The 16,625-nt window shown below is 37.2% G+C and overlaps 1 pseudogene across 1 annotated transcript; it reads right to left on the bottom strand.

The window, feature by feature from the left end:
* Window positions 1-2,702: 2,702 nt before the first annotated feature.
* On the bottom strand, window positions 2,703-4,197 carry LOC308429175 (cathepsin B-like; annotated as a pseudogene). Its single transcript has 2 exons — window positions 4,165-4,197; window positions 2,703-3,236 (listed from the first exon to the last, which is right to left on the bottom strand). The product of its transcript is annotated as a cathepsin B-like (transcript).
* Window positions 4,198-16,625: the final 12,428 nt, after the last annotated feature.

The raw sequence follows: 16,625 nt of genomic DNA, 5'->3' as shown, positions 1-16,625 counted from the left end.
GTGTGTGTGTTTCTCAGTGTAAGGGCATTGTGGGAGTGCCATTCTTTCTATTTGGAGGTCAGAGGATAGTTTTATCCTCAAACACATTGGTTTGGAAATTGAAATTATGTCAATAGGCTTGGTAGCAGATGCCTACACCAGCTGAGATTTATTGCAGGTATCAATTCTTCAATTTAAGGAATTAAATATTAGTTTTATTTTTATACATAAGATTATTTGGCAGTTTATAATATGAAAATAGATAGATTCCATTCATATTTATTATTACTTTCTACAATCATAATATATGAGTTTTGTGAAGTCAAAGTTACCTTTTTTTTAAAGATTATATTATATTATTATTTTTTTAAAGATTATATAAGATTATTTTTGTGTGTGTGAGTGTGTTTGTGTGTGTGTGTGTGTGTGTGTGAATATATTGTAGCTGTCATCAGACACACCAGAAGAAGGCATTAGATCTCATTTTAGATGGTTGTGAGCCACGATGTGGTTGCTGGGATTTGAACTCAGGACCTCAGGAAGAACAGTCAGTGCTCTTAACTACTGAGCCATCTCTCCAGCCCTATCTTTATTTTATAATTCTCATTTGGAAACCTGGAAATAATTACTTCCTTCAGATGAAAAAGATTTTCCATGCTGTTATCTTATAGATTTTCCTTGACACATTCACATTTAAACCCATCCTCTTTTTAAAGTTAGTGTCTATGTGTTATTGAAGTACACAGGTACACTTAGATTTTACAAAAAAATTTCTGCTTTAGTGTATCTGCTTTCTCTCTTACTAGATTACAGTCTATCCCAAGGAGCATCTTTACTGATGATCCTTTCTATTATATCAAGTTAATAAATGTATTTCATTGAAAAATCCACTTGGGGAAATTATTATCTTTAAAAATACAAATCCACAGAGTTCATCTATCTAATAGTTTTTTTTTCTCTTTACTTTTATTTTTATTTTCTTGAATCTTCATATTTGGTAGCCAAATATACCCATGATTCCTAATTCATTCATTCTTTTTTTCTTTTTAATATTTTAGAACAGATTCTTACCTCAAATAAATCTTGAAGGCTCCAATTTTCCCTCTTTCAACACAACACTGAAGAATATACTACTTTCACTGTCAAATAGAAAAAAAAATTCCATGTGGAAGAGGAAGATATTATAGTCTTCAAAATTATAACACTAAATTATGAATTTCCATGTACCTCTGCCTCACTAGCTCAAAAACATGGATGGTATACTCCACACAGATGAACTAAAGATAAACCAGTATTTCCTGTGTTTAAGAATGAGAAGAGGCAGCACTTAGGAACAGATTAGGCCAGGACTCATTGATAAAGAGTCTTTGATTTAAACAGATGAAAAGAAAGGTGAAGCCTAGAGGTATTGTCAATGAATATGGAGATTTCAAGGGCAAACTATAGGATAGGGAAAGCAGAGGCTATAGGATAGAGAAAGCGGAGGCTACAGAAAAGCAAAACACATTTAAGTAAGAAAAGGTAACTTTGAGGAGACTTTGGGGGAAATCCACATGAAAATGTGTAATATGCTAGTAATTGCCACACAACTCTGAATATAATGAAAACATTGAAATGCAGACTTATACTGAGAGTTTTATGTAAATTATATCTTTGAAAACTCTTACAAAAATTTGAAGCATACACAGAGTTTAAAAAATAAGCATTTCTGAAGAATGAGAAAAGTGATCAAAAGAAAAAAATCTATTTGAAACCAAAATGACACATTATCTCTGTGAGGTCATTCAGACTCTGGGGTTGGATTGTCTCATAATCTACAGAGAGCCTTACACACTCATCCCATGCTGACAAAGTACAAGCGCAAATTCTGAACTATTTAAAATTACATTTTTGTCTTTAAAACTAAGAATAATTTCAGGTGAATAGCTGATATTGTGAAGGGATAACTAATGTCTGATATTTGATTCAGAATGTTTATATATGCTTAAAATATAAATAATAAAAATATCATATAGACTATGATTTTATAAAAGAGACACAATTTAAATAATTAGTTCATGCCTTCTTTTTAAGCAGAGGGAGGATTGGTTTAAAAGTTATTCCTTGTTAAACTCACAGGGTTAAGTGGTAATTACAACAATAAGCAGGTTTTTCCCAGACTAGTTTCATTGTGTCTACCAATCAGCCACCAAACTGTGACCATGTAGCTTGTTTTAAGCCATACAACTGGAGATGATCTGTAAAACTTTTCCAGCTCTTCATACGCAGTTGAGATACACAAAAAATAAAATCCTACTGGAAAAGCATCAGCTGAGGACAGGACCAAGGAGAGCTGGCACCATCACCAATGTCGTGGATGCACATGCCTTGATTTAGGTAGCTCTTTCCAGAGAACTGTACTGGGCCATCAGTGCCTGCCATAGAACTAGATGTCAAGGGGCAGCTGACAAATGGCATCTGTCCTCTCATGAAGTTGATGTTTATGCAGGCTGGGATCACTCTCATGGGATAGCTAGAAGAGTACCAAGTGAGGGCAAAATGCTTAGAGGGCAGCTCTGACGATAGGAAGCTCTTGTTCAGTTGAGCAAACCTTGCTGAAGGCTTCATGCATCTTAGATGAACTCAAGGAATCAAAGACTCTTCTGTCTGCCTCACTTTCTGACTGGGTTGCTAAATTTTGAGGGAAAAAGGAAAAAATGACTGTACAATCAAGTCACAGCAGATTAGAATCTTCCCTGGTACTGGTTAGTGCGTGGGAGTCCACCCACAATTTCAGATTAAATCCCACAGTGGTTCTCTCCTCTGAGGACTTTAAAGAAGCCCTTTTCACTCAAGTCAATGTTCAAACATTTGGTGGCCGGCCAGTAGAGAACTCCATCCTCATCCCCAGCCCAGGATGAGGATGGCATGGCCACCCACCAGATAACCGGCTTCATGCTTCTATACGCCTGATTTGTAAGTCACGAAGCCAGCAAACACAGTGAAGGCTTCCTCCACTGGGCCATTTTTGTTAGATTTCTGCCATGATTTTCTTCTCATTGTCAGCCACACTGTAGGAAGTGTACACATAGCACCTTTCTTCTTTGTAAGATTGGGAATAGCCAGCCTCACAGCTTTGTTGTACCTGGGAGTATCTCCTTCTCCAGTGCGTGGGGACGGGAGCCTTTGACATGGTGCTCACAGGGAGGGATGGTGTACGGTAAGCAACCTACATGAGAATTGTTGACTCCATCAGAAACCAAGCCTTTTTTTTCTGTCTAGAAAGTCCGTGGTCCAGAAGAACAGCCACCATTCGAGCCACTCCCACACTGGATACAACAACTTGTAAGCATGCCCTCAGCATGGTATAATTTTTTCCCTCATTCGCCACTTCCAGTTCATTTAGCATGCATCATTTTTCTCTGAGACTTTATCCTGGTCATGTAAAACAGGCTCACACCAACTAATGTATCCTTTGTCCCTCAGGTTCATCAGTATTAACTTATAGATATCATAGATATTATTTTGATTAAAATATTAATCCTCTGCAACACCAGGTTTTACTGACCCTCACCGACTCTGTGTTACTGAGCAGTAATTGGCAAACGAAGATGCACTTATCACTGAGCTGTACAGCATTTGGAAGTGTATTTTAAAATGTTACATTTTTTAAAATTCTATATTGTTCTTTTGAAAAATCTTCTTATACGTTTCTGTTAATATCCCCTTGTGATAGAGTACAGTTGTGGAGTTCTATACCTCATGAGTAAAATATTGGCGAGGTATGCTCAAAATTCATCTTTCACAAATGCCATAAACATGACAAAATATTTTGGGAATAGATACCTTAATGATTGATTTATCACCGGAATTCAGAGTCTGACATATGTGTACCACAATGATCGGAGGATGCTAGAATTTAGTGGGTCAAGAGGAAAGGAAAGAAATGCTGATGTTTACATGGCAAAACTCTAATGAGACTTCTTTCAAGTTACAATTTCAAAGACAGGAGTAGATAAATACAAAGTTGGATAATGATACAAAGCAAAACTAAATTAACAAAACAACAGATACTTATTTTTTGAATAGGGAATATGAGTTTTCTTTGAAAACTTTTATTGGGTGTGGGAATAATTTTTCTAAGGAAGTGAAATACTTGTATAATAAAAGATTTAAGACATTAACAAGAGAAATCAAAAAAGGTACCAGAGAATCGAAAGGTATTCCACAATCATTCATTACTATTGTTAATATTGTAAAAAATTCTAGAAATCAGACTAGAGGTATTACAAAACAGACATAAAACAAACTTATTGGTTAACAGAATTGAATTGAGGTCATAGTATGAGCCTGCAATCCTATGGTCATGTGATTTTTTTTTTTTTTTTGACAATGAGTCAATAGTAGACAAAGGAGGAAAGACAGCATCTTAGACTGAACAATCTAGATAGCTGTCCATATAAGAATGGAACTAGACCTTCATCTCAGATACTGCATAAACACAATCAGAAGAAGAAAGTACTTGGACATAAAACTTTGAATGGATACCCTGAATCTGATAGAAAAGGAAGTAGAGGTTCCACTTTTTTATTGAACAACTTTATTTTAAAAACCAAAAATAATTGTACAAATTTTCAGTATTTGTGTATAAAAATATACAAATACATTTTTGTTAGTGATTGGCTTTTTTCTTTTAAAGGTTTGATAGTGTGCATTAAGATCTAAATAGTAACAATGAGCATAAAATACATGTAAAACATGATGTAACCCGAAATTAGTTTTCATGGTGTGTAAGGATTAAGCATAATGGTTTGTTCTTTTCTTTTTTTCTTTTTTTCTTTTCTTGAACTTCACACAGTTTGTGAGTTGTTCCTGGGGTGTATACAGCTTTCTGGGGTTAGTATCCCATTATCAGTGACTGCATATTATGTGTGTTCTTTTGTGACTGGGTTATCTCACTCAGGATGATATTCTCTAGATGCATCCATTTTCTTTCTTTTTTTTTTTTTGTAGTTATTAGTGGCTGTGTTTTATTTATTTTTTTTAAATGACTTTATTTTACAAAACAAGATATATGTACAGATTTTAAACATTTTTTGCTTAAAATTATACTTTTTTGTCAGTACTGTTTTTTCAGACATTAAAATAATTTTTCACATAAAACCATGTGAATATATTTTTTTTAGTCAGTACTTGATTTTTTTCAAGGGCCCGACAATACGCATTGAAAACCCAATAGTTACAATAAGCGTAAAGTACATGCAAAAAAAAACGAAACATAGAAACAGTCAAAGTCTTCTTGTTTGTAAATATATGTATATTTTTTTTTGTTTTCCTTATTTCTTGGACTTCATACAGTCTGTGAGTTGTTTCTGTGGAAGTGCAAGCCTCTGGGGTTAGCATCCAACTATCAGTGACTGCATAGTATGTCTGTTCTTTTGTGACTGGGTTATCTCACTCAGGATGATATTCTCTAGATGCAGCCATTTTCTTAAGAATTTGGTTAAGTCATTGTTTCTGGTGGCTGAGTAGTATTCCATTGTGTATATGTACCACAATTTTTGTATCCATTCATCTTCTGAAGGACATCTGGGTTCCTTCCAGCTTCTGGCTATTATAAATAGAGCCGCTATGAACATTGTGGTGCATATATCTTTGTTGTGTATTAAAGTGTCTCTGGGGTATATGCCCAGAAGTGGAATAGCTGGGTCTTCAGGTAGTACTATATCCAATTTTCTGAGGTATCACCAGACAGATTTCCAGAGTGGTTGTATTAGCTTGCAACCCCACCAACAGTGAAGAAGTGTTGCTCTTTCTCCGCAGCCTCGCCAGCATCTGCTGTCATCTGAGTTTTGGATCTTGGCCAATCTGACTGGTGTGAGGTGGAATCTCAGGGTTGTTTTGATTTGCATTTCCCTGATGGCTAAGGATGTGGAACACTTCCTCAGATGTTTCTCGGCCATTCGGTGTTCCTCTACTGAAAACGTTTTGTTTAGCACTGTACACCATTTTTTAATAAGGTTATTTGATTCTCTGGTGTCTAGATTTTTGAGTTCCTTGTACACCTTGGATATTAGGCCTCTATCTGATGTGGTGTTGGTAAAGATCTTTTCCCATTCGGTTGGTTGACATTTTGTTTTCTTGACGATGTCTTTAGCCTTACAGAAACTTTGCAATCTCATTAAGTCCCATTTGTTAATCTTTGACCTTAGAGCTTGAGCCATTGGTGTTTTGTTCAGGAAATTTTCTCGTGTACCTATGTGTTCTAAGGTTTTCCCTACTTTCTCATCTAATAGTTTCAGTTTATCTGGTTTAATGTGGAGATCTTTGATCCACTTACACTTGAGCTTTGTACAAGGAGATAAGAAAGGGTCTATTTTCATTCTTTTGCATGCTGAGTGCCAGTTGGACCAGCACCATTTGTTGAATAGGCTGTCCTTTTTCCATTGAATGTTTACTGCTCCTTTGTCAAAAATCAGGTGACCATATACATGAGGGCTCATTTCTGGATCTTCTATTCTATTCCATTGATCCACATGCCTATTTCTGTACCAGTACCATGCAATTTTCAGCACAATTGCCTTGTAATATAGCTTGAGGTCAGGAATAGTGATTCCCACAGATGTTTTTTTTTGTTGTTGAGGATAGATTTCGCTATTCTAGGTCTTTTGTTATTCCATATGAAATTGCACATTGATCTTTCCAATTCCATGAAGAACTGGGTTGGAATTTTGATGGGGATTGCATTGAATCTGTAGATTGCTTTTGGTAGGATGGCTATTTTTAAGATGTTGATTTTTCCAATCCATGAGCATGGGAGATCTTTCCATTTTCTGAGATCCTCCTCAATTTCTTTCTTTAGAGGTTTGAAGTTCTTGTCATACAGGTCCTTCACTTCCTTAGTTAGAGTCACACAAAGGTGTTTCATAGTTTTTAAAACGATTGTGAAGGGTACGTTTTCCCTAATTTCTTTCTCCACATGTTTGTCTTTTGAGTACAGGAAGGCAACTGATTTGTTTGAGTTAATTTTGTATCCAGCCACTTTGCTGAACTTGTTTATCAGCTGTAGGAGTTCTCTGGTGGAATTTTTGGGGTCACTCAAGTACACTATCATGTCATCGGCAAAGAGTGATGTTTTTATCTCTTCCTTTTTGATTTCTATCCCCTTGATCTTTTTTTGCTGTCTAATTGCTCCAGCCAGGACTTCCAGTACTATGTTGAATAGGTAGGGGGAGAGTAGGCAGCCTTGTCGAGTCCCTGATTTTAGTGGGATTGCTTCAATCTCGCCATTAAGTTTGATGTTGGCTGTTGGTTTGCTGTATATTGCTTTTATTATGTTTAAGTATGGGCCTTGGATTCTTGTTCTTTCCAGGACTTTTAACGTGAAGGGGTGTTGGATTTTGTCGAATGCTTTCTCAGCGCCTAGTGAGATGACCATGTGATTTTGGTCTTTGAGTTTGTTTATATGGTGGATTACGTTGATGGATTTCCCTATGTTAAAACATCCCTGCATCCCAGGGATGAAGCCTACTTGGTCATGATGAATGATCATTTTGATGTGTTCTTGGATTCGGTTTGCAAGGATTTTGTTGAGTATTTTTGCATCAATGTTCATAAGTGAGATTGGACTGAAGTTCTTTTTCCTTGTAGGGACTTTGTGTTGTTTAGGTATGAGGGTTATTGTAGCCTCAAAAAATGAGTTGGGTAATATTCCATCTGATTCTATCTTTTGGAATAGTTTGGCGAGTATTGGTCTTATATCCTCAATAAAAGTCTGATAAAATTCTGCACTGAACCCGTCTGGGCCTGGGCTTTTTTTGGTTGGGAAGCTTTTGATGACTTCTTCTATTTCTTTAGGTGTTATAGGGTTATTTAGATGGTTTACTTGGTCCTGGTTTAACTTTGGGACCTTGTATCTGTCTACGAATTCATCCATTTCCTCCAGATTTTCCAATTTTGTGGAGTATAAGTTTTTGTAGTAGGATCTGATGATTTCTTGAATTTCCTCAGTTTCAGTGGTTATGTCCCCACTTTCCTTTCTGATTTTTTTAATTTGGATACTCTCTCTTTGCCCTCTAGTTAGTCTGGCTAGGGGTTTATCAATCTTGTTGATTTACTCAAAGAACCAACACTTGGTTTTGTTGATTTTTTCAATGGTTCTTTTTGTTTCTATTTGGTCTATTTCTGCCCTAATTTTGATTATTTCTTGCTGTCTACTCTTTTTGGGTATATCTGCTTCCTTTTGTTCTAGGGCTTTTAGCTGTTCTGTCAGGTTGCTGATGTGAGCTCTCTCCAGTTTCTTTGTGGAAGCACTTAGGGCTATGAGTTTTCCTCTCAATACTGCTTTCATTGCATCCCATAGGTTTGGGTATGTTGTGTTTTCGTTTTCGTTGAATTCTAGAAAATCCTTAATTTCTTTATTTATTTCTTCTTTGACCCTGCTATCCTTTAACAGAGCATTGTTTAGTTTCCATGTGTATGTGGGCTTTGTTGTCTTTGTTGTTGTTAAAGACCAGCCGTAGACCATGGTGATCTGAGAGGATGCATGGGAATATTCAATCTTCTTATATTGATGGAGGCTCGTTCTGTGTCCAATTATGTGGTCAATTTTCGAGAAGGTGCCATGGGGTGGTGAGAAGAAGGTGTATTCTTTTACTTTGGGATAATATGTTCTGTATATATCTATTAATTCTAGTTGGTTCAAAGTCTCTGCTAGTTTTGCAGTGTCCTTGTTCAGTTTCTGTTTCCCTGATCTGTCCATTGGTGAGAGTGGGGTATTAAAGTCTCCCACTATTATTGTGTGGAGTGAAATGTATTTTTTGAGCTTTAGTAGGGTTTCATTTTATGAATGTGGGTGATTTTTTATTTGGAGCATATATGTTAAGGATTGAGAGTTTCTCCTGACAGATTTCCCCGGTAATGAGTAAAAAGTGTCCTTCCTTATCTTTTTTGATAACTTTTGGTTGGAAATTTACTTTATTCGATATTAGAATAGCCACTCCAGCTTGCTTCTTGGAGCTGTTTGCTTGGAAGTTTTTTCCCACCCTTTTACTCTGAGATCGTGTCTGTCTGTCTCTGAGATGAGTTTCCTGTATGCAGCAAAAGGCTGGATTTTCTTTATGTATCCAGTCTGATAGTCTATGTCTCTTTATTGGGGAGTTGAGACCATTTATGTTAATAGATATCAAGGAATAGTTGTTTCTGTTTCCTGCTATTATTGCTTTTTTTGGTTGAGTTGAGTCTGTGTTTTTTTTTTTTTTCTTCTTTTAGTTTTCTTGTTTAGGAGTTTTCTTGTTCTTACTACGCTGTATTTTCCCTCATTGTATTGGGTTTTCCACCTATAATTTGTTGTAGTGCTGGGTTTGTGGTCAGATATTGTGTGAATTTTGATTTGTCTTGAATTATCTTTGTCTCTCCATTGATGGTGATTGATAGTTTTGCTGGGTATAGCAGCTTGGACTGGCACTTGTGCTCTCTTAAGGAGTGCATGATGTCTGTCCAGACTCTTTTAGCTTTCATAGTCTCTGTTGAGAAATCGGGTGTGAGTCTGATTGGTCTGCCTTTATATGTTACCTGACCTTTTTCCCTTACTGCTTTTAGTATTCTTTCTTTACTTTGGGTGCTTGATGTTTTTCCTATTATTTGTCGGGAGGTATTTCTTTTCTGGTCCAACCTATTTGGAGTTCTGAAGGCTTCTTTTATGCTCGTGGTCATCCCATTCTTGAGGGTAGGGAAGTTTTCTTCTATGATTTTGTTGAAGATATTTACTGTGCCTCTTAGTTGATACTCTTCTCCCTCTTCTATTCCTATTATCCTTAGGTTCGGTCTTCTCACTGTGTCTTGTATTTCCTGGACATTTTGGGTTAGAAGCTTTTTTTTTTTTTTGCATCTTCTCTGGCTGTTTTGTCTATGTTTGCAATGTTGTCTTCTGCCCCCGAGATTCTCTCTTCGATCACTTGTAATCTATTGGAAATGCTTGCTTCTGTGACTCCTGATTTCTTTTTTTGGTGTTCTGACTCTAGGGTTATCTCTTTTATTGTTTTCTTTATTGTGTCAATCACTGTTTTAATTTCCCTCTTCCATTCCTTTATTTCTTTGGTTCTGTTTTCCTCTAGTTCTTTGAGTTCTTTGAGTGTTTTTCTTGTTTCTTCTTTAAAATCTTCTGAATCTTTTTGCTTTTCCTCCCTTTCTTGTTTAATTAACTTTATCAGCATCTTGAGGCATGATTTCAGGTCTGTGTCTTCTTTTTCTGGAGTGTTTGGAGTTCCGATGTTTGCTGTTATGGGAGAGCTGGGCTCTGGTGTTGCTAGATTGTCTTGGTTCCCTTGGTATATACTCTTTCTCTTTTTTCTTGCCATTTTGTTGTCAGTGATATGTTCTTACCTTTCTTTTGTATCTGGTCTGTGTTTCTGGTTCTCCACTGGTTGAGGTGTCAGATGGGTCAAGCCCTGTTTTATGCCTCAGAGTCGTCGGGTGTGAGCAGAAGTTCCAACGTTCTGTTTCTGTTTGCTGGATCAGGCACAGTTGCTCAGCCTTTATGAGCCGCTGTAGGCCAGGCTCCACTCTGAGTCCGGAAGTTGCCTCCGGGTGGAAACAGAAGTTCTAATTTTCTGTTCCCAATCGCAGTTGCTCAGCCTCTATGAGCCGCCGCTCCGCCTGGCAGGTAGGCCAGGCTCTGCTCTGTGTCCAGAAGTCGCCTCCGGGTGGAAACAGAAGTTCTAATTTTCTGTTCCTAATCGCTGTTGCTCAGCCTCTATGAGCCACTGTTCTGCCTGGCAGGTAGGCCAGGCTCTGCTCTGTGTCCGGAAGTCGCCTCCGAGTGGAAACAGAAATTTTAATTTTCTGTTCCCAGTCGCAGTTGCTCAGCCTCTATGAGCAGCCGCTCCGCCATCCATTTTCTTAAGAATTTCATAAAGTCATTGTTTCTGACAGCTGAGTAGTACTCCATTTTGTAAATGTACTACAATTTTTGTATCCATCCATCTACTGCAGGACATCTGGGTTCTTTCCAGCCTCTGCCATTATAAATAGAGCTGCTATGAACATTGTGGTGCATGTGTCGATGTTGTATATTGGAGTGTCTCTGGGATATATGTCCAGAAGTGGAATAACTGGGTCTTCAGGTAGTACTATGTCCAATTTTCTGAGGAATAGCCAGATTGATTTCCAGAGTGGTTGTACCAGCTTACAATCCCACCAACAGTGGAGAAGTGTTCCTCTTTCTACACATCTTCGCCAGCATCTGCTGTCATCTGAGTTTTGGATCTTGGCCAATCTGACTGGTGTTAGGTGGAATCTCGGGCTTGTTTGGATTTGCATTTCCCTGATGGCTAATGATGTCGAGCACTTTCTTAGATGCTTCCCAGCTATTCGATATTCCTCAATTGAGAACTTTGTGTTTAGATCTGTACCCCATTTTTAAATAGGGTTATTTGATTCTCTGGTGTCTAGCTTCTTCAGTACTCTGTATATCTTGGATATTAGGCCTCTATCTGATGTAGGGTTGGTAAAGATCTTCTCCCACTCTCTTGGCTGCCATTTTGTTTTTTTGACAGTGTCCTTAGACTTACAGAAACTTTGCAATCACAGTAAGTCTCATTTGTCAATCTTTGACCTTAGAGGACAAGTCATTGATGTTCTGTTCAGATAATTTTCTCCTGTGCCTATGTGTTCTAAGGTTTTCCCTACTTTCTCATCTAATAGTTTCAGTGTACCTGGTTTAATATGGAGATCTTTGATCCACTTGTGCTTGAGATTTGTACAAGAAGATAAGAAAGTGTCTATTTTCATTCTTCTGCCTCATGAGTGCCAGTTGGACCAACACCAATTGATGAATAGGCTGTCCTTTTTTCCATTGAATGTTTACAGATCATTAATCTAAAATCAGGTGACCATATATGTGAGGGCTGATTTCTGGATCTTCTATTCTATTTCTTTGATCCACGTGCCTATCTCTGTACCAGTACCATGCAGGTTTTAGCTCAATTGCCTTGTAATATAGCTTGAGTTCAGGGATACTGATTCCTGCAGATGTTTTTTCGTTGTTCAGGATCGATTCACTCTTCTAGGTCTTTTGTTATTCCAGATGAAATTGCACATTGCTCTTTCCAACTCTGTGAAAATATGGGTTGGTATTTTAATGGGATTGCATTGAATCTGTAGATTGCTTTTGTTAATATGGCTATTTTTACAGTGCTGATCTTTCTAATCCATGAACATGGGAGATCTTTCCATTTTCTGAGATCTTCCTCGATTTTCTTCTTTAGAGGTTTGAAGTTCTTGTCATACAGTTCTTTCACTTGCTTAGTTATAGTTGCACCAATGTATTTCATATTTTTTTGTGATTATTGTAAGAGGTATCTTTTCTCTAATTTCTTTCTCCCCATGTTTGTCCTTTGAGTAGAGGAAGGCTACTGATTTGTTTCAGTTAATTTTATATTCAGCCATTTGCTGAATTTGTTGATCAGCTGTAAGAGTTCTCTGGTGGAATTTGTTGGGTCACTTAAGTACAATATCATGTCATCTGCAAATAGTGATCTTTTTACTTCTTCCTTTCCAATTTGTATCCCTTTGATTTCCTTTTGCTGTCTAATTGCTCTGTCCAGGACCTCCAATACTATGTTAAATAGGTGGGGAGAGAGTGGGCAGCCTTGTCCAGTCCCGGATTTTAGCGGGAGTGCTTCAAGTTTCCCACCATTAAGTTTGATGTTGGCTGTTGGTTTGTTGTATATTGCTTTTATTATGTTTAGGTATGGGCCTTGGATTCCTGTCCTTTCCGAGACTTTTAACATGAAAGGGTATTGAATTTTGTCAAATGCATTCTCAGCATCTAGTTTGATGACCATATGGATTTTTTTTTTGAGTTTGTTTATATGGTGGATTACATTGAAGGATTTTCTTATGTTTAACCATCCCAACATCCCAGGGATGAAGCCTACTTAATCATGGTGAATGATTGTTTTGATGTGTTCTTGGATTCGGTTTGCAAGGAATTTGTTGAATATTTTTCCATCAGAGAGATGCGTCTGAAGTTCTCTTTCGTTGTGGGGTATTTGTCTGGTTTAGGAATGAGGGTTATTGTGGCCTCGAAAAATGTGTTAGGTAGTGTTCCATCTGATTCTGTTTTGAGGAATATTTTGGAGAGTATTGGTATTAGGTCATCAATAAATATCTGAGAAAATTCCCTACTGAACCCATCTGGACCTGGGCTTTTTTTGAATGGGAGGGTTTTGATGAATGCTTCTCTTTCTTTATGTGTTATGGGATTACTTAGATGTTTTACCTGGTCTTGGTTTTACTTAAGTATTTGCTATCATTCTAGCAATTCATCCATTTTTCGAGATTTTCCAGCTTTGTTGAAAATAGGCTTTTGTAGTAAGATCTGATGATTTCTTGAATTTCCTCAGTTTCAATTGTTATGTCTCCACTTTCCTTTCTCATTTTGTAAATTTGTATACTCTCTCTTTGCCCTGTAGTTAGTCTAGCTAGGGGCTTATCAATCTTGTTAATTTCCTCAAAGAACCAGCTCTTGGTTTTGTTGATTCTTTCCATGGTTCTTTTTGTTTCTATTTTGTCTATTTCTACCTTAAGTTTGATTATTTCTTGCTGTCTACTCCTCTTGGGTGAATCTGCTTCTTTTATTCTAGAGCTTTCAACTGTGATATCAAGATGCTAGTGTATGCTCGATCCAGTTTCTTTTTGGAAGCACTCAGGGCTATGAGTTTTCCTCTCAGTACTCCTTTCATTGCATCCCATAGGTTTGGGTATGTTTTGTTTTCATTTTCATTGAATTCTCTAAAATCCTTAATTTCTTTCTTTATTTCTTGTTTGACCCTGCTCTCATTTCGTAGAGCACTGTTTAGTTTCCATGTCTTTTTTGTTATTAAAGACCAGCTTTAGACCATGGTGATCTGAAAGAATGCATGGGAGTATTTCAATCTTCTTATATCTATTGAGACTACTTTTTTGATTAATTATGTGGTCAATTTTCCCCAAGTTTCCATGAGGTGCTGAGAAGGTGTATTTTTTTGTTTTAAGATGATATGTTTTGTAGATATCTATTAATTCCTGTTGGTTCATAACCTCTGATAGTTTTCCAGTGTCCTTGTTCAGTTTCTGTTTCCATGATCTGTCCATTGGTGAGAGAGGGATATTGAGGTCTTCCTTTATTATTTGTGGGGCACAATGCATTTTTTGAGCTTTAGTGGGGTTTCTTTTATGAATATGCATGCTCTTGTATTTGGAGCATATATGTTAAGGATTAAGAGTTTCTCCTGACAATTTACCCTGTATTGAGTAAATAGTGTCCTTCATTGTCTTTTTTGATAACTTTTGGTTGAATATCTACTTAATTTGATATTAGAATGGCCACTCCAGCATGCTTTTTGGGGTCATTTGCCTGGAAGTTTTTTTCCCAACCTTTTACTCTAAGATAGTGTTTGTCTTTGTCTCTGAGATGAGTTTCTTGTATGCAGCAAAATGCTGGTTTTTGTTTATGTATCCAGTCTGATAGCTTATATCTTTCTATTGGGGAATTGAGTCCATTTACGTTAACAGATATCAAGAAATAGTGGTTGCTGTTTCCTGCTATTTTTGCTTTCAGGGGTAGAATTGTGCCTGTGTGTCTGTCTTCTTTTGGTTTCCTTGTTTAGGAGTTTTCTTGTACTTACTAGGATGTAGTTCCCCTCATTGTATTGGGTTTTCCACCTATAATTTGTTGTAGTGCTGTGTTTGTGGTAGATATTGTGATATAATTTAGTTTTGCCTTGGAATTTCCTATTCTCTCCATCTATGGTGATTGGTAGTTTTGCTGGGTATAGTTGCTTGGGCTGACACTTGGGCTCTCTTAAGGTCTGCATGATGTCTGTCTAGGCTCTTCTAGCTCTCATGCTCTCTGTTGAGAAATCGTGTGTGATTGTGATTGGTTTGCCTTTATATCTTACATGACCTTTTTCCCTTACTACGTTTAGTATTCTTTCTTTGCTTTGGACACTTGGCTTTTTGACTATTATTTGTCGGGAGGACTTCTTTTTGGTCCAACCTATTTGAAGTTCTGTAGGCTCCTTTTATGCACATGGGCATCTTATTCTTAAGGGTAGGGAAGTTTTCTTCTATGATTGCTGAAGATATTTCTGTGCCTCTTAGTTGATATTTTTTGCCCTCTTCTATTCCTATTATCCTTAGGTTTGGCCTTTCATTGTGTCCTGACTCTCCTGGACATTTTGTGTTAGGAGCTTTTTGGTTTTTGCATCTTTTTTGACTGCTTTGTCTATGTTTACAATGTTGTCTTCGGCCCCTGAGATTCTCTCTTCCATCTCTTGTAGTCTGGTGGAAATGCTTGCATCTGTGACTCCTGATTTCTTTTTTAGGTTTTCTACGTCTAGGGTTCTCTCTTTTAGTGTTTTCTTTTTTGTGTCCATTTCCGTTTTAAATTCCTTCTTCCATTCCTTCATCTCTTAGTTTCTGTTTTCCTCTTGTTCTTTGAGTTTTTTGAGTGTTTTTTTTGTTTCTCCTTTTAAAGCTTCAAATTCTTTATGCTTTTTCTCCCGTTCTTGTTCAAGGATTTCTATCATCATCCTGAGGTATGATTTCCTGTCTGAGTCTTCTTTTTCTGGAGTGTTTGGTATTCCACTGTTTGCTGTGATGAGAGAGCTAGGTTCTGGTGTTGCCAGGTTGTTTTGGCTTCCCTGGGGTACGTTCTTTTGCTTTCCACTTGCCTTCTTTTTGTCTGTGTTTATATGTGGTCTTGTTTCCAGTGATTGGTTTTTGCCTCTCCCTTGTATCTGGCCTGTGTTCCTGGATTTCCACTTGTTCTTGTTTGCGAATGTCCTGCGCGAATGTTCTGCACCCAAAGGCCAACGGCTGGGAACAGACAGCCCAACGCCAATTTCCTTGTACCCTGTACCAAGCAGGGGTGGGGAGCATTTTCCTTGTGCTCAGCAGAGATCTCCCTGCTCCCCGGCTACTGGGAACACCTTCTCACCAGACCTGTGTTCCTGTATCTCTGCTGTTCCTGGTGGTGGATGGTCTGAGTTCTGCACCCAAAAGCAGAAGTCTGGGAACAGACAGCCCAATTCTGGGTTCCTGGTTCCCTACAACAAGCAGGAGAGTTGAGCACTTTCCATGTGCTTGGTGGCAGAGATCTCTGGCCCCTCACACTTTTAAATTTATAATGGAAGTAAATTTTTTAATTAGCAAATATAAATAAAACAAAATTACTTTTATTAACAAAATAAACACAACCATATTTTTAAATAATTTTTTCTTTTTAAAGGTTATTCTTGCACTTTCTTTTATTGTATACGCATGCATTTGCACACGGTGGATTTCAGAGAATAGCCTATAGGGGATCGTTCTTTCTTGCGCTGTCACAGGAATGTAACTCATCATCATTCTTGATGGTAGGAGTGTATTCACTGAAACAGATAAACAGCTCTTTTTCAAATTTTAAAGACTTTTATGTATAATTATTCTATGTTCAAATATTCATTGAATTTAAATAATGTTTTTATTTTTGAAAATACAACTCACAGACTATATGAAGTTCAAGAAAAACAAAGGCTAAAAAAAAGTAAATGAAAAACCATTATGCTTAATTTTTACACACCAAGAAAACTTTGACTATTTCCAGGTACATCTTGTTTTACATGTACTTTATATTCACTGTA

The sequence above is a fragment of the Micromys minutus genome (assembly GCF_963924665.1).
Source record: "Micromys minutus genome assembly, chromosome: 13".
Classification (NCBI taxonomy): domain Eukaryota; kingdom Metazoa; phylum Chordata; class Mammalia; order Rodentia; family Muridae; genus Micromys; species Micromys minutus.
Note: the sequence above shows the minus strand (reverse complement) of the source record. Positions and strands in the feature narration are given on the sequence as shown.